Source organism: Sinocyclocheilus grahami, unplaced genomic scaffold (genome assembly GCF_001515645.1).
Source record: "Sinocyclocheilus grahami isolate Dianchi unplaced genomic scaffold, SAMN03320097.WGS_v1.1 scaffold532.1, whole genome shotgun sequence".
Classification (NCBI taxonomy): domain Eukaryota; kingdom Metazoa; phylum Chordata; class Actinopteri; order Cypriniformes; family Cyprinidae; genus Sinocyclocheilus; species Sinocyclocheilus grahami.
Window position 1 is genome coordinate 97,634 of NW_015505711.1, and position 15,095 is coordinate 112,728.

A 15,095-nucleotide genomic window follows, 5' to 3' on the forward strand; every position below is an offset into this window, starting at 1 on the left:
GGAAAGAGGGGCCGGGGGGGGGGGAGACACCATATTCTTCTATACAAAAGCCTTTTAGTTTATACAGTAATAATGTTGACAGAGTTGTCTTGGGCACTGTACATTTTAACAGTGCTGTACAATGATAACAGAAAGATGAAAATTATCATTTAAGTAAACTAATGCCATTAAAAATGCCATTTATATGGAAACTAAATTATTAAAATGTTAATGCCACGATTTCAATATTCATACTGATTTATTGGTACGTCTGTTGTTCATGCACAGATAATTTATGCTTTAGATGCTTTCAATAATGTGCATCTCAATATCTATCGATACATAATGTACGTGTGGTAGAACCACACTTTACGAAAAATACATATGAGGTCACGTTGTTTTTGTGGTCTGGCTTCTAGAACAGGCACAGCTCATTACAAAGTGCTATAGACTAATTGCCCGTATCTTAACACCTCTCTCTCTCTCTTATTAATGCATATTAAACAAAATCTCTTTCTTAGCTGGATTCTTTTGAGATGCTTAAGATTTAAAGGCAATAGAGTCGCACTCTATTTCCACACCTGTCTTGCATAACCACTGTGTGTATAAACTAAAAAAAAAACTACATATTATCTACACTAAAAGATCATATATTTACCCTCAATAATTCTGTCCATCAAGGCTTATTAAGATTCAGGTGAAAATTAGGATTCATTATCACATGGACAGGCTGGACGAGCAAGCTAAGGCAATTTTCACTCCTTTCTGGTGATGACAGACAGTCTGGAGGTACACCTGGCCCAGAGTGGCATGCTGGGTCCTTAATTATGGGCCTCGGCCTGAGGTACATTAGATGACCCACCTAGTGCTGCCACAAATCTGTTACAAATACAGGCGGCCTCCGAATCCCGAAATAATGACACCCCTCCTACCAATCTTTATTGTCATGATCTCCAGCTATTAATGACTAACAGGGATTAGGAAGCTGAGAAAGAACTGGAACTTTCAACATCACTGGAAATTTTCATTATATAAATAAATATGTTTTGAGATTTCCATGAAATGAAAATGTAGGTTTTTGGATTCACTTGTGCCTCTTGTTTTCACCATAGGAGGGCAGCATAGCATTCAGAACAACTCATAGCCAATGGTACATCATTTTTTCCTTTAATTGTATCATGAATGTTGTAATTATTGGAATATAATCTTAGCATATTTACCACACAATGTTTTTCAGTATGGTATCCTGCAGCACTGAGGAAGACAGGAGGGTAACGTCAGTGTAATCTTAAACAGGCCACTATACACACCTCTTTTAAAGGTTTGACTGGCATTTGTTTTACACACCCTACTTCTCATTTGTAACTTAAGGAAGCCTTGTAAACAACAACTTTGGAGTAAAGGATTCACCAGAATGATGCCGTGATGATGTCAACATGAGGAAAATATTTCCATGGCAACCAATATTCTTGTCACCTCCACCCTGGCAACAATATGTCTGTCATAAACTGTGGCGACTGGCCAATAGAAGGCGCTACATTCTAATGATAAATTATATAAATTGATATTTTATTTGATATGATAGAAAATTACCTGTGCAAAATATATGCCTTTCCTATATGTTGCCTCTGCCTGTACACATGTCTCAAGTTCAGCTCTTGAGATAAAGAGATCGCCCATAGGAGGTGGGTCTATGTAGCAGTTTAGCCAAACGCTGATCCAACACATAAACACATTATATGAAACACAAGATATGACATAAAAAATTAGCCAATCAGCATCCTCAAACTACAAAAGGGTGATTATTTTATCGCCCCAACTAGCCGTTGCTAGGCTGCGGTCCACTTCGTTTTTTAATGCCATTTTCTCAATAACTTCCCTTTGTCTTATTGACTCAAATGTATGTCATTGATTTTGTTGCAAGAGTGCCCACTACTGGCAAGTTGTGTTCACTGCAGAGTCAAATGACATCCAGCACCCCCTCTCTGAAGGTATGCTTAGCCATACAGTATGCTTAGCCATACAGTATGCTTAGCCATACAGTTACAGTATATTTACACAGGGTGTCAGCGTCGATGCTTGACGGAGGGTGTGTCTGAAGTTTGGTGCTGTCACGGCCATTATAGTGACAACAGCCAATCACATTACTTTTCTGGTGTTGCATGAACGCGATTGGCTAGTGTCTGTACTGGGGTATTTGCATAAGGCGATCTGATTGGCTGACGCCTGTGCTGGCGCTTGAAAAGTTGAAAGGTTTTCAACTTCTGGCGCGTGCAACACCAGTGGCGCGATGCAACGGATCCATAATTCAGTTTGTCAAGGCATGACATCCCCGATTCAAAGAAAATAGGAAGCGTTAATGCTGACACCCAGTGTGAATGCACCTTTATGATTAGGGTGTAGTTGGGCCATCCAGCTCCACCCATTAGCTCCACCCGTTTGGAATGTCGTAAGCCATTTATCACTAGGAATCCTATCGTTATGGAGTTGATTTATTATTTGCATTGTTCTCTTGCAAATTAGTTTGATGCATCATTCAGGGTGCCGAGTGTCCACACATTCAACATTTTTCACTTGTATTTTGCTGTGTTTAGTAATTCCGAAAAAGTAGTGCTTACTGCAGAGCCAAATGACATTCAAAACCCCCTGGAATATAATGGGTGGAGCTTGACTTTGTTCAACTCCACCTCTGTGGCCCAAAGGGGTGGAGTTATGTTTATCAATAGGGCAGGGGTGTCCAATCCAACTCCTTGAGGGCCAGTGACATACATAAGCTGTGTCTCATTTGGAAGGCTGCGTCCTCCGGAGGTCGCATTCGAAGGCTGCATACGTCATCGAGGCTGTCTCATTTCAGAAAAGCAAGTAGGACACTCCGAATGCGACCTTCGAATGCGACCTTCTTTCACAGGAATTCGGAGGATGCATGAGGTGTATCCTTCGCTGCTACAGATAACCCACAATTCTTTGCGTCGCCGTGAACAACCGTTGTTCATTTGAAAAATGCCGGTGCCTGCAGATGTAACGTACACACAAGCGCAGATGTGGTGTTTACAACTTACCTTAATTCGCCTCGGTCAAAACGGATAAACTTTGTTTTTAATAACCTCCTCCTTTTTTTCTCTAATAGATGCCTGCTGTATGTATGCTGCAGCTCCTCAAACACTGAACAAAATAAAACAAGAAAAAACATATATTTTTTTTAAATTACTTTCCAAATTTTGAAATAATTTTCCTTCATTTAAGTAGTGTGAGAGCGCAACGATGCTCTAAATGTGTTGGCATAGCAACGTGATACTTCCGGTTTCCTTTTCTGCCTGTCCTACGAAGGCCGTCTCGTTTAATTCTAGGTTGAGGACACTCCGTATATGCATCCTATAGAGGATTCGACCTCCAGAGGATTCGACCTCCGGAGGGTGCAGCCTTCTAAATGAGACACAGCTAGAGTTTAGCTCCAAGCCCAATTAAACACACCTGAGCCAGCTTATCAAGCAGTTACTAGGCATACTAGACACTTCCAGGCAGGTGTGTTGAAGCAAGTTGGAGCTAAACTCTGCAGGACAGTGGCCCTCAAGAACTGAGTTTGGACACCCCTGCGATAGGGTGTAGTTAGGGTGTGGCTGGACCGTCTAGTACAGGGGTGTCCAACCCTGTTCCTGGATATCTACCTTTCTGCAGAGTTCAGCTCCAACCCTGATCAAACACAACTGAACCAATTAATTAGGATCTGAAGAAGCACTTGATAATTACAGACAGGTGTGTTTGATCAGGGTTGGAACTGAATTATGCAGGAAGGTAGATCTCCAGGAACAGGGTTGGGCACCCCGGGCTGCGTTCCACTCCACTTTTAGACACGCACTCGTGAACTTCCCTAAGCACTTCCCCTCAGGGGAATCCCCGCTGCCATTTTGAAGTGTGTTCCACTTCGTGAAGTGGACAAGGGAAGTTTATATGGACAGACCCTCGACCCCTTGATTTTGACAGAGGGAGCGAGTCTGCTTCATATGCACACTTCAGGCCACTCCACAGAACACAATGCAACACGATTATGATGTCATCACAGATCGCATTAAATTTATCCCCACCCCAAACAACTCTATAATATATAAATAATTTTTTTTACATTTGTAACAGCCCAGGCATACCTATTTACATCTAGAATACAACACCAAACAAATTCGTAAGGGGAGAAATGTAAACAATAAACCAACTCCATAGTGGATTCTAAGTGATCAAGGGCTTAGGACGTTCCAGTTCAGCCCATTCCAAGGGTTCCGCCGTAGTGGGCACTCATGCAACGTAATCAATGACGTACATCCAAGTAAATGAGATGGAGGGAAGTTTGCGAGCGAAGGGCATACAAAAATTTACTGGAACGCAGCACTGGTCTAGTACAAGGCTTCTCAACTCTGGCACTCGAGGTCCACTTTCCTGCAGAGTTTACCTTGATCAAACTCACCTGACAGTTAGGCCCAATCCCAATTCTATTTTATACCCTTTCCCCTTTCCCTACCCCTACCCCTCCGCCTACCCCTTTCCCTTGTCCCTTGAAACAGAGTGTCAAGGGGTAGGGGTGAAAATATTCCCCTAAGAATTGGGACACCACTACTATGCCGTCACATGTCAGCTCCTAGACTCCTAGCTCCTAACTCCTACAATACACACACCTATACTGGTGTGCTGGAGTGAATTAGAGCTTTTAATTACCGTTCTATATTAATGCGCTGCTTACTGACACACACACACACACATACACATCAGATTTCGCACAATTCACACATCCAGGAGCAAAGAAACTTGTCAACGCTGCCCCATGACTTGTATTAATAACAGTTTAAATACTGAATCGCTACATTATATTTTCCAGCGACGAGAGGATAAAATCACTGTTTTTCAAGTAAACTCACTCTAAAAAGAGAAACGCACAGACGCGCACACACGCAACTTTCATCTCTCTCTCTCGCTCTCTCAAACTGGCAATATTTCAGAAAAGGGTTTAGCGAATGCAAAATGTAACATTTATGTTCTCAAAGTTTTTGCTGTTGCAATGTATACATGGTGTATTATTAAAATTAAAAATATATATATTGTTAATTTAACTTGAAAAACATAAATAAATCTCAGAAAACACATTTTTGTGAGAATCGTCCTGAAGCTTAATTCAGAGCTTGGTAAAACATTTATCTTTATTTCAAATATGTTTCAAGCCTCTCTAATATTAATATTTTTCTCTCAGTTATTTTTTATTTATGTTTAGCATTAAATCATACTGGGATTTTTTCTGAAATTGTTGGATTGTTGGATGTGACATGGCCCTTCCTAGAAATTTTTCCACCAGCCACCACTGGTCACAAAATTTCACCCCAAACCCCACAACCACCTATCATCTTGGGGGAAAAAAGTTTTTCCATTATATTTAAGTTAAAATACATGAAAACCCAAAGGGAAAATTATGGTAGGAAAATTGTAGGTTCTAACCGTTATTACACCGTTGTTCCTTTGTGAGAAAAACATGAACATGTTACTGATGAAACATTATTCCTAAAACAGTTTTTTTAAACCCCACTGACAGGTTAATACCATAGTTAAATGGGATCACAGTCACGGATCCTTTCTGCAGGTTACAGAGTTACCCATTAGAACTTTTTCAGAGGGTGGACTTAACATTCTTCATTGGCACTCTTAATAGTAATTTTAAAATCAACTGGATAAAACATTGCTTAACTCAGAAGAATTCTAAATGGTCTTATATGCCCAATCAGAGTGTGGTGGGAGCTTTTAATTACCGTTCTATATTAATGCGCTGCTTACTGACACACACACACACACATACACATCAGATTTCGCACAATTCACACATCCAGGAGCAAAGAAACTTGTCAACGCTGCCCCATGACTTGTATTAATAACAGTTTAAATACTGAATCGCTACATTATATTTTCCAGCGACGAGAGGATAAAATCACTGTTTTTCAAGTAAACTCACTCTAAAAAGAGAAACGCACAGACGCGCACACACGCAACTTTCATCTCTCTCTCTCGCTCTCTCAAACTGGCAATATTTCAGAAAAGGGTTTAGCGAATGCAAAATGTAACATTTATGTTCTCAAAGTTTTTGCTGTTGCAATGTATACATGGTGTATTATTAAAATTAAAAATATATATATTGTTAATTTAACTTGAAAAACATAAATAAATCTCAGAAAACACATTTTTGTGAGAATCGTCCTGAAGCTTAATTCAGAGCTTGGTAAAACATTTATCTTTATTTCAAATATGTTTCAAGCCTCTCTAATATTAATATTTTTCTCTCAGTTATTTTTTATTTATGTTTAGCATTAAATCATACTGGGATTTTTTCTGAAATTGTTGGATTGTTGGATGTGACATGGCCCTTCCTAGAAATTTTTCCACCAGCCACCACTGGTCACAAAATTTCACCCCAAACCCCACAACCACCTATCATCTTGGGGGAAAAAAGTTTTTCCATTATATTTAAGTTAAAATACATGAAAACCCAAAGGGAAAATTATGGTAGGAAAATTGTAGGTTCTAACCGTTATTACACCGTTGTTCCTTTGTGAGAAAAACATGAACATGTTACTGATGAAACATTATTCCTAAAACAGTTTTTTTAAACCCCACTGACAGGTTAATACCATAGTTAAATGGGATCACAGTCACGGATCCTTTCTGCAGGTTACAGAGTTACCCATTAGAACTTTTTCAGAGGGTGGACTTAACATTCTTCATTGGCACTCTTAATAGTAATTTTAAAATCAACTGGATAAAACATTGCTTAACTCAGAAGAATTCTAAATGGTCTTATATGCCCAATCAGAGTGTGGTGGGTTAACTTTTTTACTTGTGACTTCGAAGCAATTATTAGAAGCATGGGAAATAGTCTTTAAGCGTATTATACTTATCAGCAATTTCTTTCTTTCTCAGGGATTGAGTCTATTTATTTATTTATTGAGCGAGAGATTACAATTTATTTGTCAAAAGCATCTCCACAAATTGCTTCATTTTGTGAAAACCTATCTCAGTTAGGCTACAACTCATTTGCCCGGCAGATTCCAAAGCTTGACGGTCCGAATGCAATGATAAGATGTTCTACCTGTCTGTCAACCTATGTAGGCTATTTGCAGTTTGGGGCGTGGCTGGCTACTGTAGCAGGCTGACTGGCTGAGCCAGAGGGTGTTTAGTCGGTGTGGAAACAGAAATTCAGAAGTGAAATGCAGAATCGGAAGTCTTCCCAAATTACACAGAGACAGGCAATGGGGTAAAACAAGGGTAAACATTGGCAGTGCTTTTACAGGATGGAGGAGTCTGATTAAATGTTTGGGATTCAATCCATACAACGAACTTGGGTAGTTTCTTCTCGACAGATAAGCTCATTTTCAAATATATTATATAAATATAAAAATATTCCTAATATGTTGGACATTTTAAGTAGTCTACTTTTACTTGTTGCGTCATGCCTTTAATTTTATAAACCTGAAAGAGATGTGTTTGTGAAAAAACGGCAGAAAGGGCCCTTGCAACTGCTTTCTAGCACAATCTTATTTTTGCCATAGAAATATATCATCATAAGAGTTGTCAAAAATCTGAATGAAGTAGAACAGTTCCCAGTGGGGATCTTTATCTATATACAATATATAAAGTGAAGTGGAACGTTCTAGTCAGGGTTGCCAGGTTTTCGCAACAGAACCCGCCCTATTGCTACTCAGAACTTGTCCAATAGCGTCTCGAGGGGGTCCCCTGGTAAAATACACGTTTCTTTTGGGTGGGTTCCCCTGGTACAATTCGCATTCCAGGGACTAAATATCAGCTTATTTGGGGACGCTTCATCCCGCGGACATGAAAAACAACCGCAGCAACAGTGTTAAAATAGCCCAATTCCTCTGGAAAACCGCAGACTTGGCAACACTGATTATATTTATTTAGACTATTATATATTTAGTTATTATACCCGCGTCCTGTAAATAAGTCACACCTACGCAGTTTTTATTGGCTATTAAATTGCTGTGTATTTAAATAAAATGAACCTAACCCGACTGTTATTCAGAGAATTTAAACACCAAACCATTGAAATCACACGATTACTTCCTTTTAATGCAATGCTGAACAACCAATAAGCCTTTAAATAATGTTTTTTCATTGTTTTCGTCCAATATGTTATCCAGAAGCGGTTGGAGGGCGTGTTTTAGTGCCCAATTAGGGAGTTTTGAGACGCTCGCAGCATTGTGCTTCACAGCGTTTCGACTCAGCTCCTGCACACACACGATGCCTATGATGCTGCACGCGCACATGATGCCTAAAAAAACAACAGTGCTGTCTAGGTAGGCAGGTCCCGCTAGGTTTTGAGAAACAGCCGGAGTCACGACTCCAGACTGGCGGGGAGATGAGGACACAATGAATTCATCTTTGAGTAGGTTCTCACCTTTATTATAGTTACTTGGATTTATAATGGATAACGATTGTTGCTGTTAGATTTAGACTGCAAATAGCGATTTATTTGGTTACACTTAATGATCAAAATATTACGAACATTGCCATATTATTCATATTATGTCACATTGTTGTTACGTATTTTTTACGTATCATTGTGGCATTGATTATGTTTTAATATGGGACCTTTGTATAAATTTATAGAATAGAATGTAAGATATTATGGAGATTGAAAATGTGCTTCTTTCTGCATGCATTTATGAGATTCATATCAGAATCTAAAATAACAATAAGCCTTATGTACCAATGGACAATACAGATGTGTTAGCATTTTCATACATGTTTATTATAAGTTGTTATGTATTTGTAATTGCCTGCAGTGTGTATGAAAGCATATTTAAAATCGTTTTTTAAAGGTTTGCAGAGGTGGTGCTTTTCCTAGGACTGTCTCAGGAATGAGGTGTTTACAGTGCTGGGCAAAGGGGGATCCTGGGAGGTTGCTATTTTTAGCTCTTATTTCATCATTCCTCTGCACAGTGCAGTAAGCTGCTCTCTGCATCTCAATGATTGAGGATGGGCACATCAGCCGCCTCCTCTTTAAAATGTCCACAGCTTTTAAATAAAAAACAATCTGAAAGGACGAACGGATGTGGGGTCATACTCTTTTTCCATCTGCTCTGTTGTTGTTGCTTTTCTGTGCAGATTCTAAGGCTGTTACGTAGTGCAGTATTGTGTTTTATACACGTGCAGCATTGGGACATTCATGGGCATTCAGCAGTGTTTGACAGAATGATGTCTCTTGATACTAAACACAATATATACAGGCACAGATCCATTCACAGTGTTTCTTCCAAGGTTGTCATAACAGCATGAGCCAGACTGGTATCTAACACCATACGCCTGACCTTAAACATGACCTATGTCTTTAAAGTTTCCATCCCATGTATAATCTGCAAGACATTTTTCATCACAACGAAGAGCATTCCTCTGTGTTTAATAAACACAATCTTGTCTGTACTGTATGTGGTGAAGATTTAAGGATTTTAATTGAGGAGTTTTGTATTTTACACTTTCCATCACAGAAAGTGTCTTATTTTTCTGTATTTAGATTGTTAAACTCGTAGCTAAGCACATTGTCATGGAAATATGAGCCAAAAATGAAATGCAATTTCCTCACTTACATTCAAGCCAAGTGTTCAATTTCAATTTGATTGTAACTTGTAAAAAAAAACTCCTTTTGCATTTGTAGTGGCATTTCTAATAAGATATCTTTGACAGTTCTGGTCGTTGGATTTTAAAAAGCAAAGAGTTTCGTTTGGATACGACTCAATATGAGATAATTTCTCAGTATACAGTGGCATGCGAAAGTTTGGGAACCCCTTGCAGAATCTGTGAAAATGTGAATAATTTTAACAAAATAAGAAAGATCATAAAAAAATGCATGTTGTTTTTTTTATTTAGTACTGTCCTGATTAAGATATTTTACATAAAAGGTTCAAACATTCACTGATGCTCCAGAAGGAAACACGATGCCTTAAGAGACTTTTGAACAGGATGAAGATCTCCAAATTGTTCTTATTTTGATGAAATATAATTTTTTTTCTTTTAGTACTGCCCTTCGGAAGCAACAGAAAATACTTGCATTTCCCAGAAGACAAATTAAGTACAATTTACCTTGATCTTCAAAAAGATTAAATTGCTCTTCTGCTGAAAAGGGTTCAGATATGCAAAAGATGCTGGGAAACTGAAGAATCTGCAGGACATGGAGGATTTTGCTGAAGAACAGTGCTCAGTTTAACTTAGATCATCCAGGTAACCACACACTATTAAGAACTAAGGGTTCCCAAACTTTTGAAGGGGGTTATTTTAATAATTTCAGCTATTTTTTTTGTCTTGTGGACTATATGTAAACATCTTTTATGTAAAAGATCTTACTCGGGACAGTACTAAATAAAAAATAACATGCATTTTGTATGATCTCTCTTATTTTGTTAAAATTAATTCACATTTTCACAGATTCTGCAAGGGGTTCCCAAACTTTCACATGCCACTGTATGTGTTGGAAAATGAAAGTAAGACAATTTTATGTGGTATTTTAAAAATGTATATACTTTTTACATATAAATGTGAAATAGCCTATCTATTTAAATGTTTTATTAAAAGTTACATTTCATAAGTATAAAATGTTGCGGTGTATTTTACTGCAGTGTATTGATACAGTGATGTGCTACTTTCATGAAGTAATGGTGTGGTTTGTCTCACTTTTGGCGAATACTGTATGAAACATGGCAAAAGAAGCAGTCAAATCTTTTCTTATGGAACACAGTGAGCTACACTAACTACATAGTTAATGATTTGATGTGAGGCAGAAAGGAGCCTAATTGTGTGGGCTGTCAACGGGGCCCACACTATTCTGATAGGTGACAGCAAGCAAATGTTCCAAGGCATATGTGTTTATGTTGTAGGTTGCACAACACTGTTGTAGAAGTGTCTTTGTTCACTGAAAAACAACACAGAAACAGTTACCTTTTTCTTACTAGAGATAATGAGAGAGGAAACCTGCCATTGTAAAATATAGAATGCTGTCAGCACTAGGCCATAGTTGAGCGTGACAACTGAGAGAAAGCAATTGAGAGAAATAGAGAAATGTCAAGGGGAGGTGCTAATTGTGTTAAATGCAGTTTAGTGGTGCAAAATGACCTCAAGAAAATGATTCACTGAAGGAGAAATGAATTGCCATTATTTTGAAAACTTCATTTAATAGCAAATCAAGAAATTATTTGACATTCGAACAACAGCAATATACAATTCAATTTTATGTAACTAATTTTAAATATCAAATCAATTATAGCTTTATATGCATTCAAAACAAGTTTGGGGACATGCAAGTTTAAGATTGCACCGCATCATGTGAGCAGAATTCTATTTTTTATTTATTTTTTGTTTTTACAGGTTACATTTCTCAATACAGAGTCCTATTTTATATACAGTATCTCTGTGGGTCTTAAAAGGTCTTAGAGTCTTAACTTGATTTTCCACAAATTAAGGCCTTGAAAAGGTCTTAAATCAGAGCAGAACGTCTTAAATTAAGCATTCATGGCATTAAATGTTGCATTCACTGAAAAAAACCCAGTTGTTTTTCTATACAAATATCTAGACATCATTCAATTAAGATTCATTAACATGAGATGCTAACATATTACATCTATTTTTTTGAGAAATGTAACAATTTAACTCTTGAATTAAGTTGATTGGTTTGAGCCCATTGGCAGATGTTTATCTTGCCTTCTTATGCCATTTTATGTTTATGTATTAAGACATTTTGTCTTCAAAAAAGTTTAAAAAAAAGTTTTACCTTAATAAAACCTGTAGAAACCTGAAGATCATACCTAAATTAATTGTAAAATTAGGCTACATAATGTTCAAAATGCAAAAAATGAATTATTTTCTTGATGGAACTGTTCATCAGTTAAATTGCAGCTGCAAAGATGCAGTCACATCACAGCAAGTCGACTGTAATACTTTTACGTCATTCTTCTTTCCCCTAGATGTTAAATAAAAGGCTGCAAAATGCAAAGGCCTGGCCATCTGCCTGGAGATGAGGGTAGCAATTTATTCTCCTATAGTTTCTCAGCCAACCAGGATAGGTGGCACAAATGGAGCATTTTAATTAAAAACTGCTGAGACATTAGGGGTGGATGCCAGCATGGCAATGTTTCCCCACACGAACACGCTGTTTATGTTTCATCACTGCAAAACAAATAAGGCAAACATAATTACTCTGACAATGAAGGGAATAGTGTGCTTTACAAAAAACAATTACATAAATAAGCTATATAGAAATTAATATTACATTTCCTGAGTGCTACAGAAATTAAAATATTCGTTTTGTTTTTTAGTTTATCCTTTTCACCAAAATGTGAGCAATAGAATTCATTACACTGTTAAACGTTTTCTCTCACAAGAGTAGGCTAAGCAATAACCCTGCTTTCCCATTATTATTTATGAAGTTTTTATTGATTCACTGCAACTGGAAATAAACATTACACATTACTTTGCTCGAGTTGTAACTTGAGTCAGGAGTTGTAACTTGAGTCAGCATTTTGTCTAATAAGTATTTGTATTGAAAGTATCCTTAAATGCGATAATATATCCACCCATCAGATGTCACATTATGTCATAATGGTGAAAAAGCAAGTCCACGTTAAAATCAAGGTCATAAAGTGGTTAGAAAAACAAGTTGGTTAAACCAACACTCTTTGAACAATAACGTTAGAGATCAAAATACATTTCAACTGACACAGGGAACAAGGTTATGCTTTTGTCTATAGAGATGTTTACTAGCATTCCAGGTCTCTATATTCCCTGGGAGGTTTCCATCACTATGGTGACAGCTGCTGATGTCATCCAGTCCATGCCACTGGGTTTGGTGGGCTCTGTTCTGTCCCCCTCCCCCCTCTCTGTTTCGTTTGCATCAAAACTTAAGCACCAGATCAACATGATTAGAAAATTATCACTTCATAAGCCACCTCTGTTGTTTTAAATTAATTTGCTGCATGGTAAGCCGTGTAAATATGATACAGTGAAAAAAAAGTTGGATTTTTTTGGATGGATGTCACCTTTTATTCGAATTAAGTTCTCTGTAATGAGCCCTAGAGGCATGCTAATCACATTAGCACTGTATTTGCAGGGAGGTTTGGTGTCCAAGGTGTATATTTACACATGGGCAGCTGGAATATATCCAGGGTTTGAAATTAACACACTCAGCAAAATATCGTCTAATTATCTTTATCGATAAAATCACAGAAAATATTGAGATATTATTTTTGTCAATATTGCACACCCCTAGTACTGACACAAAATGATTTGCAACGGTCGCTTTGTCATGCCCAGTGTATACAGCTTCAAAGTGTTGGTTTATTTCTGTCTCTTTTTTTTTTGGCTAGTAGAAGTTATGAATGGCCGGTAACTTAAAAATTTAGTAGCCAAATTGGCTGGTGAGTGAAAAAGTTCATTTCAATCCCTGAATATATCTATATCAGGGAGAGCAAAGTGAAGGAAATGTTTTTAGGAAATGTTCTGCTGTCATGCTCATTAGCTTACAATGAACTTTCTGTTCCTTATTATTACACATTTCTTTGCACATTTCCAGCCTATTCTTGGCATCATATGAAGCCAGATAGTGTAGTAATTATATCATTCAGCAGAAGAGAAAATGTTTCTTGAGCTACGTTAACCAGTGTCTACCGCACGCATTATGATAGACCTATAGAAAAAATATTTGAATCTTTTTCTTTTCTAAGAATGGCTTAACTGGAAGTGCTGTAAAAAAAAAAATTGAAAAAAATATTATTTTAAGGTACTTTATGATATGTTGCCATACGGCAACAGCATACAATAGTGGATCTAACTTAGAATAAGTGTAAGCTTACTTATAATTAATATTTTTCCTCAGAAATGTTGTTTGTGTTGATTCAATTGGTGCTATTATAAGCTTTAACACAGTACTTACTTATAATTGACACCTTATACATACTTTCCAACAACTTGTGCTTTTATTTATTCTATTATTTTTTTGCTGAATAATGATTTATAATTGTTTTAATTTCATTACATTTTTCATGAATATTATTTAAACTGCAAATTTATACAGTTAAAACAAATATAATACTGTATATAATGTATCATAAAACACTGACATAAAACCAAAAACATTGCAGTTCATGAAAATTCAGCATTATGCAATCTCTTGAGAGGAAGACTATGAACATATTTTGTAGAAGTGACACGGACTGGTCCTTGTTTGTTTCTGACGTTTTAGTTTGCTTTCAGCAACTACCGACAAGAGACAGCAGTCTGTCAGAAATCTCGCCACAGAAAAAAAACTGCATGTCATGTGACTTAATCAAAGCACATCATTGGCTAAACTAAGGTCTTCTCTTTCCAACAAAAAAACGTCTCAGGTTACTTATGTAACCGTGGTTCCCTGAGGGGAACGAGACACTGCATCCTCAGTGGACGCAGTGTCTCGTTCCCCTCAGGGAACCATGGTTACATAAGTAACCCGAGACGTTCCCTTTCGTGGAACTTCGAACTGTGTCCTCTAGGGGTCGCTATGGGGAACGGGATACCCACGCCGCCATGCTGAGGGGAGTGCATGCCAGAAACCATGGCGAGCACTAAGTACCAACTCTACCAGTGGCTAGCCGCGAACCTGTAGCTGAGGGAGCAGACATCCATTCAGCGGGAGCTCGACCTACAGCACGTTCCATTGGTGGAACGGCTAGCAGTTATCAGCTGGGGGAGCAACACGCCCAGTTCTCACTGAGAAGGGGACTCGACCCGCAGCACGTTCCAACCAGCTAGTTACAATTTCGGCATGGGAACACACGCCTGGTCCTCAGACGCCCGGCATTACTAATGCCGGGTTTTCCCCGGCTGGCAGTAGCTCATTCTAGCTGGGGGAGCCCAACCCACCTCTCACCGAGAGGGGGGGCCCCCAACCAGCAGCCTGATTAAAAAACCAGAGGGGTAGCATACTGCAGGCTAGCCACATCGCCAGCGCATCAGGGAGGCGGAGGACGGCCCAATCCTACTGATGCAGCTGGTTCGAGGTCTTTCTGGAGGACAGCGAGCTCAAGCCTCTCATGAAAGAGGCACCTCCGTTT